The sequence below is a fragment of the Melozone crissalis genome, unplaced genomic scaffold (assembly GCF_028551555.1).
Source record: "Melozone crissalis strain CALT ecotype California unplaced genomic scaffold, PUWL_Pcris_2 ptg000088l_1, whole genome shotgun sequence".
Classification (NCBI taxonomy): domain Eukaryota; kingdom Metazoa; phylum Chordata; class Aves; order Passeriformes; family Passerellidae; genus Melozone; species Melozone crissalis.
Window position 1 is genome coordinate 165,906 of NW_026535865.1, and position 19,545 is coordinate 185,450.

Here is a 19,545-nt window from a genome sequence, read left to right on the forward strand (position 1 = left end):
TTTAATTCTGGATTTTAATTCTTCTCCTTCCAGAAAGCCATTCAATAACAGGGTAGACTCCCTGTTATTGAATGGAAATCAAATTGCAAAATCAAACCCCAGAAGTCAACATAATGCTTCAGTCTGTAGTTTAAGATCTCACTTGGAAGGAGAGGAAGAGGAACCATGTGAATCCATGCTGAGGGAAGTGGTGATTTGAGGGAGCATCCGGAAAAAAATTTGGAGGTGCTGCTGTCCCAGTGACTGCTGCAGGATCATCCACCTTGATTAAGACTTTCATACCACAGACCTCATTTGCATTGTGTCTAACTCTGCCTGCAGGTGCTGTATGCATGAGTGTTTGCCTGTCCATGGTGATTAAGCTTCAGCCTCTTGGTGTGTCAATGTCAGCATTACCATAAGCATTAGTAGCTTCCGTTCAACTCCTCTACAGCAGCAGCTGACTGCTTCTTCATAGTGATTATGCATCATTTCCAGGGTCAGGTAGACCCAGGCTTATATAATTTGCCTGAAACTGTGGTGAATTCATGACCACCAGAAGACAGTAATGCAGGTTCTAAAATTTCTTTAAAATAGTATATTCTACTTAAAAGAAAATTAATTAAAACAGGGCTATTCCTGTCCTGAAAAAGGAGGTCAGATTAGATGATCACACATGGTCCCTTTTGTCCTTGTAATACATATACAAATACACAGCATTGGGTGCTGTTGGAGAAGACCACAATGCCAATGGTAATACAATATGGAGAATGGCAAAGAAAATTGGCCAAGTTAAATCTGGACAAATATATTATCAGAGCAGCAGAGCAGCCTTTCCATCCTGTTTTCCCAGCTCAGAGGAGGCAAACACCCCATAGCAGTATCAGACCAAGCTACTTAAAGCAACAGAAAGGCTTTGTGACATCCTCTGGTTTGTACAACTTATCAATAGAGTATGCCCAAATGAGTGACATGCTGTTGTTGCAAAATCATGCAAGTTATTCCCTTGAAATAATTAATTGCTACTTCAGACATTTCAGTCTATTGGCATGGAACAAGGTGTATATGAAAGGTGCTCTATTGCAGAGTCTTAGCCACAGGAACAAACCATGCTCAGAACAAATAATAATTGTGTCCACTACTGTTCATAAGAGTGTTGCTGCTACTGCCAGTGATTGTTTGCTTTTTTTTTTTTTAATTGCTTGGCTACGTCAAACAATATAGTGTAACCTAAACATAGCTCCTCTCAACACAGCTGTTCTTCCAGTTTTGGCCTTCCTACTACCATGGTTGTCCTATGGGATAACAGCACTCTCTACTGAAGATTCTTGGGTTACCAGGGACCTTCTAATATCACTCAAGCCAGAAACTGTTCCAGAGTGATTGCTTCCAACACAATAATCTTTGCTTCTTAAGAACCCAACTCTTATTCTTGGGTGGGATTTCCTTCTCTCTAACCATTCTTTGTTACCTCATCATCACCCACCTGTGGTGGCAGGGAGTCTGGGGAGTTAGGGAAGAGCAGCAGGAAAGTGCTGCTGAGGAGGGAACAGAGCAATGAAAAGACAAAGTGAGAAAAACTACAAAGGTGAATAACCCAAGCTCACTAGGGATAAGTCTAGGTGCACTGCGCCGATGTCAGAGAGATGGTGTGCTAATGAGATCCTTCAGACTGTAATCTCCATGCTTGGGGAAGGGATGGAGATTGAAGTGGCAGCAAAGAAGCAAGGGTTGTTGATGGGTTAGAAACCATGGAATCATCTGAGAATGGTCACACAGGAATTAGGGCTTCTCCCTCCAGAAAGATGGTGGGATCAATAGGCCAACTGACGTGCCAACTGGGCACCTACACCAGTACCCACAGCGTGAACAACAAACAGGAGGAGCTGGAAGCTATGGTGCAGCTGAAAAACTATGGCATAGTTGCCATCACAGAGGCATGGTGGGATAACTCACATGACTGGAGTGCTGCAATGGGTGGCTGTAGACTTCTCAGAAGGGACAGGCAAGAAAGGGGAACTGTTGTGGTAAACCTGTGTGTGAGGGAGTGGTTTGACTGCCTCAAGATTAATGATGGCAATTGATGCCACAGGACTTTTGCTTTTTATATATATTTAATACATTTATAGCTTTGTAGACTATTGTTTTATTATATCATTATATAGTTTCATAGTTTACTTCAGTACTTTTCCAGTACTCTGTTAAAACAGATACATTCCTGGAATCCTATTCTAATCTTAGTTCAGTGAGCCAAGGCCATTCTTCTGCTTTCCTATGTATGTAGACTTAAACAATGTGGGCCTAGAACCAATACAGGAGGCTTCACTAAGAGGCTAAACCAAGTGGGGATTAACTTCTTATTGGGGATTCTTGTCAACTATGCTAATATGCTAAACTTATAAAAGTGTCATAGTCCTATATCACATGTGCATTTCAGTGTGCATTCTGCTGTGCATTTTGGGCTGATAAAGGCATCTCAATGATAAGGTTGAATGCTTATGTGTATGGTTAAGGGGGAATGTCAATGACTGTCATAGCCTGACCAACCCGGAGGAAGAGACAGACAAAACCTTCTATAAGCAGCTGAAAAAATCCCCACAATCACTGGTCCTTGTTCTTGTGTGGGACTTCAGCTTAACCAGATGTCTGCTGGAAATACAACACAGTGGAGAGAAAAGAGTCTATGAGGTTCCTGGAGTGCACGGGAGAGAACTGCCTGACACAGCTGGAAAGTGAAACAGCGGGGAAGCTGCCCGGCTGGACTTGGTGTTTGTGAGCAGGGATGGACTGGGGGAACGTGACAGCTGAGGCCATCCGGACACAGCGATGGTGAAGTGACAGAGGTTTTGATACTGGAGAAATAAGGAAGAAGGACAGCAGAACTGCCACCCTGGACTTCTGGAGAGCGACTTGGGTCCGTTTAGGAGACTGATTGAGAGCCCCTTGGGAAGCAGTCCTGAGGGGCAGAGGGGTCCAGGAAGGCAGGACACTTTTCAAGAAGGAAATCTTCAAGGCACAAGAACAGGCTGTCCCCATGTGCTGAAAGACAAGCTGGTGAGGAAGAGACTGGCCTGGCTGAACAGAGAAATTTGGCTGGAACTTAGGGAGGAAAAGAGCATTTATCACCTCTGGAAAAAAGGACAGGGAACTCAGGAGGACTTATGAGGATGTTGGGAGGTTAGGCAGGGAGAAAGTTAGAAGGGCCAAAGCCCAGCTAGAAATTAATCTGTCCCATGCTGTAAAAGATAACAAAAAGTGTTTCTATAGATCCATCAGCAACAGGAAGGCCAAGGTGAATCTCCATCCCTTATTGGATGTGGTGAGAAGCATTGCTACAAAGAATGAGGAAGAAGCTGAAGTACTTTATGCCTTCTTTGCCTCAGTCTTTAATAGCAAGAACAGTTGTCCTGAGGGTAGCCTGAACTAGAAGACAGAGATGGGGAGCAGAATCAAGACCCTAAAATCCAAGAGTGAATGGCCTGTAACCTGCTATGCCACGTAGACCAGCACAAGTCCAAGAGTACAGCAGGAGGTGGCGAAAGAGCTCACCAAGCCACATGTTTTACCAGCAGTTCCCAGTCAGCCAGAGACGTCCTAAGTCACTGGAAGTCAGCAAATGTGAGGCACACATATAATGATTGGAAGAAGGATCCAGTGAACTACAGGCCAGTCAGTGTAATGAAGTAGATCATCTTAAGCTGTCACATGGCATGTGTAGGACAACCAGGGTATCAGGCTCAGCCAGCGTGGGTTTATGAAAGGCAGGTCCTGCTTGACCTCCTTCTATGACAAGGTGAGTGTTTAATGGATGGGGGAAAGGCTGTGCATGTTGTACACCTCAACCTTAATAAAGCTTTTGACACTGTTTCCCACTGTATTCTGGAGAAACTGTCCGCTCGTGGCCTGGACAAGTGTGCTCTTTATGGATAAAAGCTGTCTTGACATCTGAACCAAGAGAGTGCTGGAGAATGGAGTCACATCCAGCTGGAACCAGTGGTGTTCTCCAGGGCTTAGTTTTAGGCTCAATCCTGTTTAAAGTTTTCATCAATGATCTGGACAGGGGGATCAAGGACACCCTCAGTCATTTCACAGATGACACCAAGCTGGGTGGGATGTTGATTTGCTGGAGGGCAGGAATGCTCTGCAGAGGCAATTTGACAGGCTGGATCAATGGGCCAAGGCCAACAAGGCAAAGGGCCGGGCCCTGCCCTTGGGTCACAAGAACCCCATGGGACAATCCAGGTTTGGGGTAGAGCGGCTGGAAAGCTGCCTGGTGGAGAAGGGCCTGGGGGTGCTGGTCAACAGTGGCTGAACGTGAGCCCAGGTGTGCCCAGGTGGCCAAGAAGGCCAATGGCACCTGGCCTGTACCAGCCAGTGTGGCTGCAGGACCAGGGCAGTGACTGTCCCTCTGTGTCAGGCACTGGTGAGGCCCCACATCAAGTCCTGGGTTCAGTTTTTGCCCCTTCACCCCAAGAAGCGACTGAAGGGCTGGAGCATGTCCAGAGAAGGGAACAGAGCTGGGGAAGGGTCTGGAGCACAAGACTGATAAGGAGCAGCTGAGGGAGCTGGGGGGGTTCAGCCTGGAGAAAAGGAGGCTCAGGGTGACCTTACCACTGTCTACATCACCCTCACTGGAAAGTGGAGCCGCGTACGGGTTGTGCCTCTTCCTGGGGAGCAAGGGACAGGACAGTAGCAAATGGTCTCCAGCTGCACCAGGTGAGGTTTAGACTGGAAAAAAATTCTTCACTGAAAGGGCTGTCCAGCTGTGTCACAGCTACCCAGGGCAGTGGTGGAGTCTCCATCCCTGCAGGAATTTAACAGCCGTGTGGATGTGGCACTCGGGGGCACGGGTTAGTAGTGGGCTTGGCAATGCTGAGGGAATGGCTGAACTTGATGACCTCAGAGGGCTTTTTCAAACTGAACGATATCATGGAGACCATGGAAAAAAAACACCTAAGGTTTGCTCCTCACTATTTGAAAGCGTGACTCAGAAGGAATGGAGTTAGATCAGACACGGCAGGAGATGAAGGGGTAAAGTCAGATGGCATTCATGTCACTCTATTGTGGGTATTCAGGTAACATGCTGGTCTGAAATGCCTCTTCCTGAGCAGATAGCAGTTTTTGGAAATAATGGTCTGGAGAAAGGGACAGTCTTCGTGTGTACACTGCTTTCTTCTGCCTCTGTGGCAAGGCACATCCAGTTTGTGCTGTATTGAAGTCCATTCTTCTCCACAGCAGGAAATTCTCTTATTGGAAGATTTTGCCTGAGTTTCAAGAAGAAATAATGTATTTGTAAGGGCAATCCATGGGAGTCATGCTGCCTGTCATTCTGGCAGAGTGTATTTCATAGTGCTTCAGAGGGTGTACAAAGATGGGCCCTGATAAATGCTTCTACCCACTATGAATTCACTTGCATTGCACTGTCTAAAGAGAGTCTTTAGAGCAGCCCGAGCAGTTGGCACATGTAGAATTCAGTTGCCCAAACTTATAAGTGGTGCAAGAAAACTTACTAGAGTAATAAAGAAGAATCTCATATAGGTATAAATAGTTATGTAATAGTTAAAATGCCAAAAACACACAGAGAAGGCACCTCTGGTATGTTGCCGAAACAGACAGTGATTTTCCAGCTGCTGTGACAAAGAACATAAATCTTGTGCTGATATTCAGCCAGGCAGCTGATGACTGTTGGCATCTTCACTGAAACTCCACTCTGCACAGAAACTGCAACAGTGCAGTGGAGAGAGCTGCTAAACCTGGGAGTCTGAGTACCAGGGAGGCCAGTTGTGTAGTGGAAAGCACAGCCAACCACAGGCTGCAAGAGGCAGAGCAGAGGTGGGAAGGAAGGAGAGATGCAGACTGATCATGGAAAGGAAGAAAGGAAAAGACAGTACCACATTGGCATTGGAATCGTCTCTGTGCAGCATAAGCAGTGGAAGAAAGCTGCATTCCCAAGTCATGGGAAAAACAAAATACAGTAGAATAATACAGTAAAATAAATGTGCAAATACAATAAGGCAAGTGATAATAAAAAGGTTTTAAGAAAGAACTTGTTTGTGACATCAAACCTGAATCAAGTCTCAAGTAGCTCAGGGAGAACAACTGCTAGTTTGTAGTGCAGCAGACAAGCACAGGTTTATTTCGCAGTGGCAGTTCAGTTTCTCAAACTGTATGAAAAAAATGGTGGTTTTGAAAAGTCAGGTATCAGAGTAACCACTGTAAGAATCTGCAGTTTGCAATGGCTGTGCCTGTATAGTGATTTAAAGGGATTGCTAAAAAAAAAAAAAGTACATAACAAATCACACAAACTCCCAATGTGGAACTCCTAGGAGTGTGCCACACAAGTTCCCAGTTTCCCAGTGTACCTGGAAGAAGCAGGGAGCATGAGCTGGGATTCAAAATAGCTAAAATGCCTCAGTCACACATACTCTCAGTAGAGTCAAGAAGAAAATGAGGGCACTTTAGAATGACAGAAACTTCAGCAATTCACAAAACTTTGTCTCACTCATCAGTTGAACCTACCCAGGCAAAATTTGGGGGTAATAATTTTTGCCTCTGAATACACAATTTTTTAGCTTCACTGTCTTTGTTTTGTTGTCCCATCAGAAATTCTAACCAAATGTCTTGGCAGATGCTGTCAGTGAGAACAACATCACATGCTCTTTCTCTTTTAGGGCCCTGTTCTCCTTGGCCCTTGCTCCTCCCTCCAGGCTGCGTGCAGGAAAATTCACCATAGCAGCTTGGCTACATGGGGACACTGCAGAGCACCATGAGACCTTGAAGTCTATAAAAAATGAGGTAAAAAAATTATGAGAGGCACTCACATGAAGAAAAACTGCAGCTCAGGTAGGAGTAGATTTACATCAGTCTGATCCAAACAAAAATATTTATTTACATTTATGAATTTTCATAAGCTTCATGTATGGTAAGAGTTGAAATTTTGACTTTTTGTTTAAAAATAGGGCAAAAATAGATGTTGAGAGATTGGTATTTCCCATAGGAAGGAAATTCCATTATTTGAGTAGCTCTGTGAAACATGAAGGAAGTTCATTTGCAGAAAGTCTGCTAACTTGTAATGAAGGTCACAGCTGCATAATTGGACTCCGTTCCCAGGGCCTGTGAGCAATGCAGGAGAAAGAATTAATACCAACCCCCAAATGAGGGTTACTGTAACAAGGAGAACAAGACTATAGAATTGCGAAATCCAGGGAGGGGAGGGCTGTAGGATTGCTGAACACAAAAAGAAATCACATCTTTTCTCACAACAATTAGCAGCAAGGAATATCCCAGTGGCTTTTTACACTCCAGCAGAAAGTATCCATGTCCTAGGACAGGTCTAGGTATGGATGGTCCATATCCATCCTCCCAGTCACCACATGTTCAGTTGACAGGGCTATGACAGTTACCTGCCATTCATTACATCATGGTCCTGAACGGTTTTTTCCCAGCAGTTCAGAAAAATCAAGTGCTTTCAAAAGACTGATATGCAAAGTGCTTGCTGGAAGCCAGGAAAGTCGTGGGACAGTGGATGCAACCATCTGCTTGTGTTTTGTGTCCTAGCCCCACAGCCTCAACGCCTCCTCCAGGTTGTGTGTCCAAACTGGACACTCTAACTGCATTCCAACAGAGACTGACATGGGAGATTTACCTTATTACACATTATGAGTCAACTCTTAGCCCATTTATAGGCGTTTTGCTTTTTAAAGATCCAATAGAAATTAGTCTTTCTTAAAAAGTAGAGGTGATAAAGGACTTGTTCTGCTGGACCTGCAAACCTGTCCTTTAGACACACAAGCCCTTTGTCAAAATTTGTCTCAAGAGTTATTTGCCCAGAACTTCACTCATTTAGGATCTGGGTCTTTCCAATTTGGGCAGAGATACTGATGCTGTCTGGATTTATACCTTTCTTTCTTTTACATATTTTCTGTATTCTTTACACATAAATTTGTAGCTTTGTAGTCTATTATTGTAACTTAGTTTCAATGTTTTCCTAGGCAGAAAGACAAAACAAATTCCAGTACCTTTATGCTGTCTTGGTTCTCCTTAGAAACCAAGGTTGAAACCAGCTCTTCGAGAAATATTCTTATAAACAGGGCCTGGTTCTTATCTGAGGGAGGAGGATTTAGATGGTGCTAGAGCTAGGGAGCATTACTTTATGGAGTGTACTTCTAATTGGGAGAGGGTCTTGTCAGATATATTAATTTGCAGAATCTATAAAAATGGTACATGGGTTACTTGGGGCAAGCATCTTCAGCATTTTTCACCTAATGGATTGTGGACCTAAGGTTCCTTATATAAACATACCCCTTTTTATCATCCTGTGTCTGGCTTCTGTTTCTAGGACTAGAGAAAAGGGCATCAATACAGACCGAGGACGTATCTAAGGATGGAAAGGGTGCAAAACAGCCCTGTCCATATGTAATACATTTTGTCAACTTGTGGAATTAGCTGAAATAATTCTGAAAGATGCTCAGTGGAGGAAATTTCCAGGGGGCTGATTTTGGAAAGCTGTTTCCCATCAAGCCCCTCCTTTATCTTCAAGCAGCTGTGCAAGGACAGCATCAGAACACCCTCCGGAAGGTGACTCCATGACAGGAGGTGCAGTTGCCATGTCTTTTGTCATTACCTCTCACAAGGTGACATTGTGAGTTTCCTTTTTACCCATTGTTGAAAACTTAGAGCATAATGTGGCCTCTGATGTGGATGATCAAGTGGGCCTGGCACTCCTAGAATGAGGAGAGACTTGGGAGAGTTAGCTGACCATGGAGTTTGTACCCAAGGATTGCTCTACCCTGGAAAGACTGTCTAGGCATCAGGCAGCTCCGTCCTGAGGGAGCAGAGCTCTTCACCTCCTCCATAGCTTCAGGCTGCTGCTCTGTGTCCTATTTAATAACTTTAAGTTGCCTGGAAATTGCCACAGGTACAAGTCAAAATATGGAAAAAGTTACCAAAAGAGAAGGTTTAAGGCACTTGTCACTGCAAGTATGGCTTAAAAAGGCCTATGGGTGCTAACCAGGGGATTAAAAACCAGGGCAGGAATTAAGAGAGATTCTAGGAGCCAAGCTGGACTTCAGGCATAGGAGGTGGAAAGGACAACCATTCACTGTTAGCTAAACACTGCTGCCTGAGGTGGAATCAGACAATAGAACAGCATTTGAGGGGTGGCCAAGTGTGCAGGTGCTGTGCCACTCTGGGTAGCACCAGAAATGCACTAGTCCCACATAGGAGTGCTCTGCTACAGGTCATCAGCCCCCAGCAGTTCCAACAGTGCTGTCAGGAGCCCTTCTGCCAGAGCAGCTTCTGGCCAAGCTATGTGAGAAGCAGAGGCATGAGGAATAGGAGATGCCCTTTCTCTGGGACTGCCTCAGCAATGGCCAATGTGAACCATCAGAAGAAGCAAAGAAAATCAACCATGTACCAGGTTGGGCCACCACAATCAGTCTCCCTGTACGTCTGTGGCTGGACTGCCTCTCAGACGCATCTCTGCAGGGTTTTGGTGCGTGGTACAGGCAGAACACACCTCTTCCCCAAAACTAGAAGCATTAATTTGGGAATAAAAATATTTTCTTTGGCAGCCCTTTCCAATATGTGTTTTTCTGGAAAGACGACTGAAACCTTGCAGGGCACAGTACTTGAATTTACAGTCCCCAGCTGACACTTGCATGACCTGAGATGTTCTTGAACTTTCAATAAAAAGATTAATGTCATTAGCCATGGAATCATGTGAAGACCAAGCAATTTATTGGGTTCAGAGAGTGTGTCCTTGTCTCCTAATGCAGCGATGCCTTGTGTCTGGAGCAAGTTTAAACAAGGGAGAATGACAGACACAGTCATGACTCCAAATGGCTCATTGAGCAAAGTCCCATCTAATCGCCATCCTGATTTATGGTTGCACTCAATGATTTTAAAGTTCTTTTCAAACCTAAACAATTCTATGATCAATGCCTGAAAAAGCCATTTGGTGCTGGGAGTTGTTGTCTAACCTGGGCTGAAGAGGTCCAGTTCTCCTCTTCCTACAGCTGATGAGGACACAAGATTTGGGGGGATTTAATTTCCAGCGTCATCTATAAAGTGAACATGATGCTTTGCCTTTTACCTATGCCTGACTAGATGAGTTCAAACTCTGTGGCAAGCTCCAGCTGCAGACACAACATATCAGCTTTGGTATGCCGAAGCCAGAGCACACAGCAAAATCCCTACACTGGGGCCACCTGAATTAAGGAGAAGCCTTCTTTCATTAAACAACTATGTCCATGGTGAATCATGTATCTGGTAGGACTAGAAACAGGGGTGCTCTTGTAACTTTAATGCTGTGGCTTGATTTTTGGATATAATTTTTCACTCTGCCACATTCAGAGGCCAGAGTGGGCTCTGTGGTGTTCACACCTGTAACGTGACTTGTGGTTTTGACATAGCGCGTTGATCAAAATTTTGAAATGTGGGACTTTCATCTAAGAAACTGCATCAGGAATCAATATTTAAGAAGCCAGTGAGCAGTGGAAGTTTCGCCTGCTTCCTTGGAAGCAGAGTCTGTTTCTCTGACAGACTCTGCAGCTACTGTATTTTCTTTGCATGCTCAGTGAACTGATTCTCCATAAGATGTGCCTAATACATTGAAGAGAAACTGCAGCAGTTTGGCTGAGGCACAGACACATGTCTATCCCCTAAGGCTGCTCTGGACAAACCACAGGAGTGTCTGGACCTCAGAGGTCCTGTACACACAGACTGGACCAGTGAAGGACCTGCCTGTCCAATACTCAGCTGTTGTTGCTGGATGCATGCAGCCTCCCTTGTGGAAGGAACCCTTGTAAGGGCAGGAATGGAATGGGGATGAGATTTGATTTTCATTTAACAGCTGCCTTGCTCTCTGTTATTGCTAGCTCTCCTTGAAGCTTGTGTGAGGAGGCAGAAGAAAGTGCATACCCACTGGTACTGTGAAACCCAATAAGGGCTCTATGCAACCTCCTGATGACAGGTGCTTTCTGTGCTCTGGTCTGGTGCAATCATCAAAGATTTTTTCTGTCTCCTCCTACATGCCACTCCCCCACCCCTTTCTGCCATGTATCCTGAGCATATACAGTCTTCCTTTCCTCTCTCAGGAGGTATTGCTCAGAGGTCTCTGCTAACACTGTACTTTGCTAGGGAGAAAATCCTGCTTCCTGCCTTTGAAAGAATTAAAGAACAAAACAACGCAGAATAATCCCCCAAGACAAAAACGTCTTGCTTCCCTCTGTGCTTGGCAACCTGCACTGGTTCCAGGTGAGTGGTTTTATCAGTGAATCTGAATGCATGAATAAGAGTGATGCCAGTAACAGGGGCTGAAGCAGGGAAGGAGATTTCCTCGGGCATCTTCATGACAGTGGCAGGGATAGCTCTCATCTGCTTTAGGACAGGGAGCTGCCCAGTGGGGGGTGCTCTAAAAATGGGACTTTGTGTCTTGGCTTGGGGTTAAATGCCTGGTGGGAAGCTTGAGCTAGACAACCTTATCACAGGACTTTGGCATGAGTAGGGAGCATTGTGGAGAGTGGCACTTGTCCCTCCAGTATTGTACTTAGATCCCAAACCCACTGCTCCACTGGTGTCATTGTAGAGCGCAACTGGGCTGAAATTCCTATTGTAGATTCCTCTCCCTTTAGCTGGTGCTCTCTTGTGGGATTTCAGCACCTCAGGACTGAGGTGCAGAGTGACCAAGACCACCCTTGGGGGGGCTCGGGAGTCCTGGAATGTTGCCAGAAGTGTCTGGTGGCTGGACTTTGATCCTACACGGGAGACGACACCTGTATGAGGATGGGAGGATTTCACCGGGGTAAATGGTGAAGGGATAAGTTAATTAGAGTGTAAAACACAGGGTTTAGGATTTCTGTACAGGGGGGTCTAGAGAAGTAAGATGGAGGAATTGGGGAGTGTCCTGTCCTTCTTCTTCTTCTTCTTGGCCTCCATCTTCTGTGGTGATGGTGGCACTTTGGGATTGGTTATTACTAAAAGTGCACCGGTCAATAAGGGTAAAAGGTATTGGAAAGAATAGGTAAATATTGTATACGTAATTTTGAGTATAAAGATAAGTGACCGCCCCGGGGGCGAGTAGTGTGCCCGTGGCTGGCTTGCTGTGCGGACCTCTGTCAGGCAGAGAGAAAATCTTTTAGATAAACAACCAATAAATACTGAAGTCCGAGAAAGACCTGAAGTTTCGTCTCGTCCTTTGAAGCGCGGGCTGCCCAAGGCCATCTCCGAGCCTTTCCAGGCCATAAAACAGCCAAGAACCGACACTCTCTCACAGAGATGGGCCAGTGGCTGGGCCCTGAACAGATCTGTTCTCTTCCTGGGTCCATTGTTGTGGTAGGAGTTGTCTGGGAGGTAGCTTGCTGACAGGTATCAAGAAAGAGAAATGCCCTACTGAGCAGAAAGCCCTTCCAGAGACTGCTTTAGCAATGCAAAGATGGCTGAGTTGGGTTTGTGAATGGAAATTTTCAACATAGGCTCTTTAGTTGCACTGCTTTCAGCTTTCCCTTCCCAAGGGCAAGCAATGGGCCAGGGTGCAAAGGATCTAATAGCATGAGGGGTGAGGATGCCTCCAGCCAAGGGGAGTCTATGAACCCTGTGAGGATAGAGATCCTGGTCCTCAGGACTGAAAAAAGGCAATAGCACAATAGCTGGATTTAATGCTCCTGATCACAGGCACTGAGCTATCGATGAGGGGATGTCAGGTGGGAGTGGGGACATCTGCCCCTCCTTTGCCATCTTTGCAAAGACAATCCCCACAAAGAACCTCTTTTTACTCAGCTGGCAGTAGGGGGACTGTAGCTTCCCACTCTGGAGTGCCCATGGTCTGCTTAAAAGCCAGTAGAACTTGAGAGCTGCCGACAGCAACTTTCAGACCACTGAGCAGAGTGATATACCCCTTCCTCATAAGCACTGAGCCTCCCCTCCCACCATGTGAGGATGGGCTATTTAACTCCTCTCCCTTGGTGACCCACACCAGAAGTCCACCTCAGAAAGACTGGCACAGATTTTTCAGTAACCCCTTGCCTTGCCCTTCCATATCTGCCTAACTCTGCATAACTCGTTCCAACACCTCTCCTTCTGCAGAGATTTCTCCTTCTTCTCCCACTTTGGGTGCTTCCTTGCTGACACCTGCAAAGACTTCCCTCACTGAAAATTCTGCTGGTTTTGATGTTGAACATAAAGCAAAGTTTCCTTGGAGACAAGAGAAACAGTGGACTCCAAGTGCCGGTTATTTCACATTCAGTCTGGCTTTCAGCAATGAGAACTAAAATGGGGTTGCCTTAGCAGAGGGAAGAGGGAGCCTGGGGCAGCTGTCATTGAGGGGGACACCTGACATGCTTTTCCAGTGTCATCCTTTCAGCAGCATGACTTGACCGAGTGCCATGTGCCATGCCCCTGGCAGGGTGTGATGGTACACACTGTACCAAACACTGCTGTCTTGGGATTATATTGCCTCTCTTCCACCAGCCCCTGGAGGCTGGCAAACCTGGGAGAGGGTTTGCAATGGGCATTTCTATTTTGGCTGACTTCTGCCAGTCCCAGGAGTAAAACTGGCTAATTAGATTAACCCCTTTTTGTGTTCTTCTACATAGACATTAGCAATAGTGGAGCAATGTGTAAAGCAGCTGCATTTTAGTCATTGTTTCCCATCCATTTTTTCTGAATACTCACAGCTGGGCCCATCCCAGCCAAGTGCCTGAACCCTCTGAAAAGTGGAGCTCTCCTCTGCTATGCACAACATGCAGATTTTTGCCTCTCTTGGGGCACATTATTTGATCATCAGCTGATATCTCTTGGACACATTAGTAATCAGAAAGCTGTGTCAGCATGTCCATGTGAGGGCAGGGGAAGCAGGCATGAGATGGCAGCTGTGTTCTGCCTCATGAGATAGTGGAGCACAGGGCAAGAAGCCAGACACAGTTTTCATCTGAAATTTTTGTTATTTTTTCCAATCCCACACACCATGGCAAGAATGCCCTGTAATGCCACGTCCTGCCAGTCGTCAGGAACTTCCCCTTTCCAAGAGGAGTGTCTCACAGTGGATCCACTTGATTGATTGCTCCCCCTCTGCTGTGTCACCCCTGAGTCATCACAATCTGTCCAGCAGCCACAAGTGGCATTTGGCTGTTTCAATGAAGCAGCATTTTCTTATTTGACTTTCAGTGCGGTACAGAAGTGCTGTGCAGGAGTCAGAGGGTGAGAGGAGAAGAGTGGAGAACCAACCATGTCTCTGTGCTAATTATAAATGTAAATCACCTCCAGGACACTGCCATGGACAGGATGTGTCAGTGCTGTCTGAAGTCTCATAAAGCTTTCTCTCACAGCACATCAGCAGAAGGAAGGTCACAGCATTGCTGAGGTTGGCAGGGACCCCTAAACATCATCTAGTGCAATCCCTCTGCCCAAAACAGACTCAGCCACAGTTGGTTGCTCAGGACTGTGTACAGACAGCTTTTGAATACCTCCAAGAATGGAGAACACCCTGCTAGCCCATTTGGGCAACCTGCCTCAGTGTTCAGTCTGTCTTGCAGTAGCAAAGACACTCTTTATTCTTAAGGAGAATTTCCTGGTACTTCAATTCATATCTGCCACCTCTCATGGTCACTGTGCAGCACTGAGAAAGGTCTGGCACTGAATTCTTCACACCCTCCCTGCAGGTATACATTGATAAGACCTACCCCAAGCCTTCTCTCCTTCAGGCTGAGCAGTCCCAGATCTCCCAGTCTTTCCTCATGGGAGATGCCCCAGTCCCTCCATCACCTTTGCAGTCCTTCAGTGGACTCTCTTCCCTATATCCATACTGGGAAACCCAGACCTGGGCACAGCATGCCAGCTGTGGCCTGACCAGTGCTGAGTCAGAGGGGAGGGATCACCTCTCTCAATGGGCTGGCACAAGCACAGCAGAGTTTCTGGACTCTAGTGCTGGTCCCACCTGGGATGTCCTGGGAGTTCTGTGGTCCCAGGGGTGATGTACCAGATGCAGGCCTTAAGAAACTGTTATTAGGGGTTTGATGTTGAGTTTTGTCTGGACCCTTTAAAGTAGTCAGATATATTTCTTCGTCCACCACGGCCTTTCTCTAACCATTACCTGGACAAAGCTAGGCCAGAGATCTCTGCAGCCCACCCCCACGCTCAGAGCACTTGCTTCTTTGTGTCCTCTGAGCTGTTGCATGTCTCTGGAATGAGGGCAGAGTTGCATACAGGCATGAAGTAGATTTATTTTTATTTCCCTACATATAGTTTTTCTTCTTGCCATGAAGTGGTATTAAAGCATGAGAAACTCACGTGAAACAGAGAATAATCCCGTTTGGTTCCAAACTGTCAAACAGCTTCTCTGCAGGCAGCAGAACTGTCTATTCTCCCTGGCAAAACTCAATGTACACTGCTCCACAGAACTGACCTCCTCTGGCCAGCCCCACTGCCCTGACCTCTTGAGAGATGTTTTCCATGTGGAACTGTGCCTTCTGCAGATCTACATGCTGTCTAGATCTGCATATGCAGATGCAAACTATCTCCTCCAGCTCTGCCCAGATCTTTCCTGCAGATGCCGCCCTACTGCCCCAGCACTGGGCTCTGCTCTGTGCTGATGCTGCCCAGTGCAGGCACCGCACCCACGGGGCTCTGCAGGGCTCCCCCAGCACCGTGGAACACAGAGACTGCCCAGGGGACAGGCTGGATTCATGACCAGTGCATTTCTGAGGAAAGTCTGCCCTCCATCTCTGCGGATAGTCTGAAACATGCACGGCTCAGGAGGAGCTTGCTTGTGAGCTCCCATGGACGCAAACTCTCTTAATACAGACAGTGCAAAACTTGGCAGCACATGAAGAAAAATTTATAAATACTTATAGCCTGCCTCTTGATGTTTTAATAACTGAATGCAGGAACATTTCAGTGATGACAGCTTTATAACAATCAAGCTGAGTTTTTTCTGAAGCTGAGCCTGCACAACAAAGAAAGTAAGTAATTGAAGACTTGCACATCAACTTTCCTAGAATCTGAGTTAAATGCAAAATTTCTTCAGCAAGCAACTTGAAATTTGTCCGAATAATTTCATTTTTCTTCTGTTGTTGTGATGTAGCAATATTTAAGATGTGTATATGGGTTTCTAAATACAAGTTTCAAGCATTTAATGTTGCAATGTGAAAGCTGTATCATTCCCACAAGTGAGATTCATGTCTTGGCATTTTCCCTTTATCAGAAGACAAAGTCTGAGATTATTCTCACTCTAAATTTCAAACACAGCACTGTAACAACTATTAGGAGGAAAATTAAATCCATCCCAGCTACCACTCATCCTCTCAGGGATGAAGTATTTTCTTCTTTGTCCCCTAATGTCTCCCAAATAATTCCTAGTACTTTCTTCTGTCAGTCTGTGCTTTTCTGGGTCTTTCCAGTTTCTTTGTGAGTCAACTCACAAATAAACTGGAATTGAGAGTTTTTCTCTCTGTGTTTACTGCTTTTCATTTATGCATAGAACAGATCATTCTTCCCATCACTTGTGATCAGATGGACAGCTCAGCCCTCTGCACACTTTCTTTTTGGAAATCTGAACTGAAATCTCTGTTGGCATCCTGTCACCAAAAGTGATGATGAAAAGGGGATCTCTCCTTTCATTCCCTTTCATATCCATTGCTTTAAAAACCTTTCATGCATGAGCCTTTACAAAAGTTTTTAAAAACCCTGACTGATCTGGCACTGAAGCCATATCCTTACTGATGTGGATTTTCCTTCAACTAGATGCATTTGAACATTGCTTTTTACTTCTCCTGCTTCCCTAGTTCTTCTTTTAAACAAGCTGGCCTTTTCTCTGGGAGAGGGGCATGGTCAAAATGTGGGAGGCTGTGTGTCTTTACAGAGCCTGTTGTCAAAGATTACATTCAAGATACTATTTCAAGAAGTTTCTCTGCTGTGTACAATATTTTACTCTCAGATTTTGAATGTGGAACTTTGTGGGACCAAAATTATACAATTTGTGAGAAGGAGATGCAAATCTGCCCTGATGCTTCCACATTTGGCTCTCCAGCACTGTGAGTGTGCCATGGCTATCTCCAATCTCCCTTCAACCAGAATTTTAATACCTTCTATCTTTAAAACATGCTCACAGGGAGATGCTGCACACTGAATGCTTTTTTGATGTCGGCTTTTCTGATGTTGGCTGCTTTAACAGAGACAAAAGATAAAGAGGACAGATGTCCTTCAGTGTTCAGTACAACGCGGAACAGATGCATCTCAGTTGATTCAGAGCTTCCCTGTTTTCTAGCTTTTTATAAGTGCTTAAGCTCTATTGCACTCCTCCCCCCATGTTGGAAATCTCTTTGGGTAGATGGGGAGATAAACACAGAAAAATCTGCAAAGAGCAGGACAAAATGTAGTGAAGAAGCCTTCCTTCCCATTTTTTACTTTCACCAACATCAGACTGATACCTCTAAAATAGCCAAAATTCCTCTGTTTATGTGAAACCTCACTGCCAGGAACTAGGTACTAGTTTTGCAACACTGATTCTTCTTGCAAAATATCTTGTGCTCCCTGCTCAAACCTTGTCGTTACCTCCAAAAATACTCTGTCAAATATCTTGGTGTTTCTGGCAGAGTGGAGACTGGTGACGCAGTCACTGATAAAACAACCTTCACCGAGAGAGCAAAGCCACCTTCTTCCTCACAAGAAGGAAAATCCAAGCCATGGACAAGAGAATTTTTGTGACTTTACTGCAAGAGTCTGAGAACTTCCTGCTCATGCAATAGAACATTTACAAAATTCCAGACCAGCATCACAGAGAGAATGTGCTGTGGAGGGGGCTGCTCTGTTGCAAAATATGCAAATAGAGAAAGGGAGCAAGACAGCAAGAGGGTGGGGACATCAAAGGAGCAAGATCTGCTAATGAGTTCCTTTGGTGCAATAACTTTTGCTCTAAAAGGCTGCTGAACACATGGTGCAACATGGGATCTAATGATTAATCCTGTACTTTCTCCTATCAAAATAGAAATTTCATTTTGTTTGGACAAAAATACATTTTCCAGATGGGGAGACATCTGGAGAAAAAATTGTGTGAGTCCTTTTATATCTGTGGGTTCTGCTCCCATCTTCCCTGTACAGGAAATTGTGCCATTGCTGTGGTATGGTCCAACTCTAAGAAAGGCAAGGTTTGCAGGAGGAGGAGCCCACTTTTCCCTACTCAAATGGGTCTTCTCTCAGGTCACCACAGCAAAGGAAAAGTTTGGTTTGTGTGTAGAAAGTCTGAAGTGGGTGATTTTAGAGTAATCAATGTGTCTTTTGACTTCACTAAACTGTTTGGAGCTTTCCACGTCAAAGTAAGGTAGTACTTCACATTACCAATGTGTGCTGGGTCATTTGATGAAGAGTGAGTGGTTTGGTAGTAAGAAGAAGAGTGTCTGGGCCTCAAAAGTTTCTCTGAAGTTTCTTTTGGAAGTGATTGCCTCAGTTGCTCTACTGTAGAAGCCACATGGCATCCCTGCTGAGTGAGAAGCAAGCCAGTGTTATTCTAGTCTACCAGAAAGGTGTAAGGGAAGACACAAAGAACTACAAAAAGACCGATGAGTCTAACCTCAGTTGCTAGAAAGATTATGGAGAAGGTCCTACTGAATACTACTGAAAAGTATTTGAAGAATAATGCAACCTTCAACATGGATTTACAGAGAAAAAGTCCTCTCTGACCAGTTTGATTTCCTTCTAGGATGAGGTCACACCCCAAGTTGATAAAGGGAAAGTGGTGCATGCAGTTTTCCTGGCTTTAGTGCAGCTTTTGATACTGTCCCTCACAGCATTCTTCTGGACAGTTGTCCAGCTGTGGGAGGGGCAAGTTGATGGTGTGCAGTGTAAAGAGCTGGCTGGACAGCAGGGCTTGAATGGTTGTAATGAATGGGGCTGTGTCTAGCTGGTGAGTGGTCACTGGTGGTGTCCTTGGGGTATAACACTGGGACCAGTATTGTTCAGTATTTTTATCCATGATCCAGATGCAGGAATTGAATGTCCCATTAGTAAGCTTGCTGACAAAATCCAACAGGGAGGTGCCATTGACTTTCTTGAGGAACAAGAGGCCTCAAAGGAGAATTTTGATGAATTAGACCGTTGGGCTATCTCAGGCATGAAATGGAAGTAGTCCAAGTGCTATTTTTTGCAGCTGGGAGGGAGTAACACTGAGTACAAATCTAAACTGGGAGAGGAGCAGCTGAAGAGCAGAGAGGGACCTGTGAAGGTCCTCAAACATGTCCAGGGGAAGGGAATGTAGAGTGAACTTTCTGGTGAAGAGCTGGACTACGAGGAGCAGTTGAGTGAGCTTGTCTCCTTCAGAGAAACAGAGGCTGGGATGCATTGCTTTCTGCAGCTTCCTCAGGAGGGAATGTGGAGAGGGAGGTGCTGGACTGTTCTCTCTGAGATCCTGGGGCAGCACAACTGGGAATGGTCCAAAGTCGTGCCAGGGAATGATCAGACTGGATGTTAGGAAGTCCTAATGCCCAAGCAAGAGGACAAGGAGTAATGGCCTCAAACGAAACCACAAAAAGTTCCACGTCAGCATGAGGTAGCGCTTCTTGACATTGAAAGTGGGAG